This window comes from Rhinopithecus bieti, unplaced genomic scaffold, assembly GCF_001698545.2.
Source record: "Rhinopithecus bieti isolate Rb0 unplaced genomic scaffold, ASM169854v2 repeat_18845, whole genome shotgun sequence".
Classification (NCBI taxonomy): Eukaryota; Metazoa; Chordata; class Mammalia; order Primates; family Cercopithecidae; genus Rhinopithecus; species Rhinopithecus bieti.
Window position 1 is genome coordinate 828 of NW_016835789.1, and position 3,588 is coordinate 4,415.

Consider the following 3,588-nt stretch of genomic DNA (forward strand, 5'->3'; position numbering starts at 1 on the left):
TCCCGAGCTCATGCTCAGTCAAGCGATGGCGCTAAGTCCCATGTGCGTTTGTGGACCATCCTATGCTGCAACATGATGGTATTCGGAGATGGGGCCTTTGGGAGGGAATTAGCTTTGGATGAGGTCAAGAGGTTGGGGCCATGATGAGGAGATTAGTGCCCTTATAAGAAGCGACAGCAGAAAGCTTGCTCTCTGTCTCTCTTCACCATGTGTGAGTACAGTGACAAGGTGGTCATCTACAAGCAAGGAAAAGAACCCTCATCAGGAATACAAGCAGCTAGCACCTTTATCTTGGACTTCCCAGCTCCAGAACAATGAGAAATACATTCCTCTGTTTTTACGCCACCCAGCATGCTACGGCACATTGTGATATCATCCGAAGCTCACTAATACACTGGGTATACTTAATACGGTCATGTCAGGCAAACAGACTCACAGAAGGTAGGTAAATGGGGGGAATTTTGTTTAGGGAACTGGTTACGGAGAGCTGAAATTCAGGTAAGATGATACAACACAGACGTTACTAACCACTGAAAGCCCTAGCACCACAGGGACAATGGGAAAAGATGGCTCTAGGAGCTGAGCCCAGGAGCCGAAGACAATGGGAAGGACTTAGATCCCTGGAGGAGGGAACATCCCCAGAACGGGAATCCAACTGGAAAGTGTCCAGGTAAGACTAGTCCCATAGAGGGAAGAACCGTCTGATGGGAGATGGAAACAGAGAAGACAGAGCCAGTGACAGCAGCACTGTCTAAAGTAGACAATGGGCTCCGCCATCCCCTGAATTCCCTTACCCTTCTCCCCACCAGTTGCCCACCTTTGGTCAAACCTTCCCATATATCAGTGAGGAGAAGGGACTGAGAAATTTAGCCTGCAGGAGTCAAGACCTGTGGCACAGAAAAACCAGTAGAAAGGCAGGTAGTAAATCTGAAAAGAGCACAGTCATAACAACCAGGTGTGTGCCGTCCCTATGCCATTTTTACAGAGATAAAAGTCAAGGTTTGGAGTACCTTCACATTCCTTCATCTACTCTTGTTTATGCCCCAAATACCACAGTATGAGTATCACATATATACTCTGCTACATGAAAAGGAATTTATGGTCTCCATTGCTCACTTTCGTAACTGCATTAAACACCTCTTGGGTTTCTCAGATGATTGGCTTCGGTGCGGAGCAGATATGAGCAGAGCTGACCCTGGGACATCTCGGCTGAATTACATCCTCTCTGGTGGGAAGGCAGAACTAGGATCCAGGGAACATACAAAGATCTCATATGAGCATCTCCTAAACCCTCATCAGTCGTGTCGATGTTCTCAGGTGAATCCCAGTGTTGACATCACTCCTTGGGCTGACTCCATCATCAACTTGTACCAAATGAATGTTCTTCCATTGTGGACTTGATCTTAAGGACTGAAAAATACCAGGTGCCTAATATTAAAAACAGCCTGATATTCTTCCATCTTTCTCCCTACATGGAGGAGTCATAAGTTCTCTGGCTTTAAAGTTTTACAGAACCTTCAGTTTTGCAGCTTCCATATGTAATAATTTGTTACATGGTTGCAAAAGAAAATATTAGCCTAAAATGAGGCCAGAAAGACAGAAGAGAGGAAGCTGGAGTCTTACCTTCATTTTTTTTTTTTTTTTTACATTATAAGACTATGAGAACATCTACTATATTCCCCAGGAAAATATGCATAATTTCACTTTTCTATATTCTTGACTAGACCTGATTTTTTTTTTTAGCAGCAGCTCTTGAATAAAAAGCAAACCTTACTGACTGAAAAACTCAAACTCCAACTGCTCACAGGCACAGTAGGGAGAATAAGAAGTGTCTGACACGTGAAGGAAAACGAGTATGGCCCCATCGAATGATGGAAAAGAAGCAAGCTCTACAGGGTGTGTGGTTGGGTTTCATGTGAACCCTTACCTGTTTTTCTTTAAGTTACATATTCCAATTTCCACTCTTTGTGACTTCTAGAAACAGAATGTTATCTGAGCCAATTATCTATGTGCATTTTCTCTTCATCTCTCTCCTGAGCCAAATTCTGATTTAATTTCCTCCCATGGTGATACGCAGCCATGACCGTAGGCCAGTTGGGCCCATCACATTTGAATGAATGTGATGAGACAGATGTGAGATGGCTCAATCCCAGATGCTTCCTCTAAGCGCTATTGTGGATGTGGAGAGAAACATTATCGGTTGTACTTTTAATATTCAGCAAATTGTCTCAAAATGGCCCCTAGGCACACATATGGTTCAGTAGCTGGCTCGCATTCCAATCTCGCAATAAGTGAAATTCTGACTTCAGTAATACATTAACTTGGGAACTTTGGACATATCTCACTAATCTATGAGATATCTAACCATATCATTTTACCAATATCCACAAACAAGTCTAGAACAATTACAATGTATAAACCTAGAAATTTGGGACATCTGGTTTACCAGTTGCTCTGCCTCTAGCTCAGCTTTCGAAGATGCTCCTGTTTACAACTAACAGACAAGATTATTTCACGCAGATGGAAGGTCTTGCTGTTGGAGTTAAACACATTTGACTCAATCAATAGAGTTATTGTTCTGGGACCAAAATGTCTCTGACTCATAACCTTGCTTTTGCTCTTCATATCAAATGAGTGTGATATTAATTTCTAGCCCTGCAGTGGTAGCATCCTCCCAGCAATATAAGAAGATGGAAGAAATAAGAACATCGGTCAAGCACTCCCCTGATATACCTTTTCATTTTACCAGTCACACCACAGTAGGAGAACAAATATTACAGGCTGGTGTACAGTGCTATAACTAATCCAATAAATGACAAGAGCCTCCCGTCCTCAGTAATTCTCATTTAAGATGTGTTTCTTCTCTAATAGGTTTCCCTCCAAATGCTTTGTGTCATGAATTCACTATAGCAAAAAACTTTAAGAATCTGAAATTCACTGCAGCTATCCTGCATTTGCAGCCCAGAAATCACTGGCTCTAGCAGTTTTGGTTCTCTCAGTTTAATCTGAACATAAATACAGGTATTTGCTGCAACAGTCGCTAAAGGAAAACTATAACACTGTCAAAACAAACTTGGAGAAGCTGCCTGAAAATGGTGCTCATTTCCCTTTTCTTTCAGCATTCTTCTTTGTTAACACAACTCAGAGGAGTGCACCAGGGGAGGTACTACCTTTTTTCCTTCGCTGAGGGGGAAAGCCACCACCGTATGCCACATTTTTTTTCTAAAAGCAAAACCCAAACAGAAAAGGTATTTGCTCTTAGCAAATAATCAAAATGCAGCCAATGGACTGTCTCAACAAGGTTGCTTTGCAGGGGTCACCTTGTTGGTTGGCAGTGAAAATCAACTCCTGAAATAAAAAGAAAAACTCAAATGTGATAACCGGTCTTCAGATTTTATCACCTTTAACTCATAAGCACCGAAGGAGAGCTAACTACCTTGCACTTCTTGTCACCTTGGTGAGGCACTCCAGGTTCTGGGAAGAAACTGAGGCCACTGAAGCCTGCTTTCTGAGAAAGAGAACAAAGGCCAGAAATGGAGCTAACAGGAAATAAAGATAAATGTTTGTTGTTGCTCCCTCCCCTCCCCT

The 3,588-nt window shown here is 42.5% G+C and overlaps 1 long non-coding RNA gene across 1 annotated transcript; it reads right to left on the bottom strand.

The window, feature by feature from the left end:
* Window positions 1-441: 441 nt before the first annotated feature.
* LOC108524711 (uncharacterized) lies at window positions 442-2,264 on the bottom strand. Its single transcript, XR_001884108.1, has 2 exons — window positions 1,928-2,264; window positions 442-1,410 (listed from the first exon to the last, which is right to left on the bottom strand). It is a non-coding gene; the product is annotated as an uncharacterized LOC108524711 (long non-coding RNA).
* Between the last annotated feature and the right edge of the window lie 1,324 nt (window positions 2,265-3,588).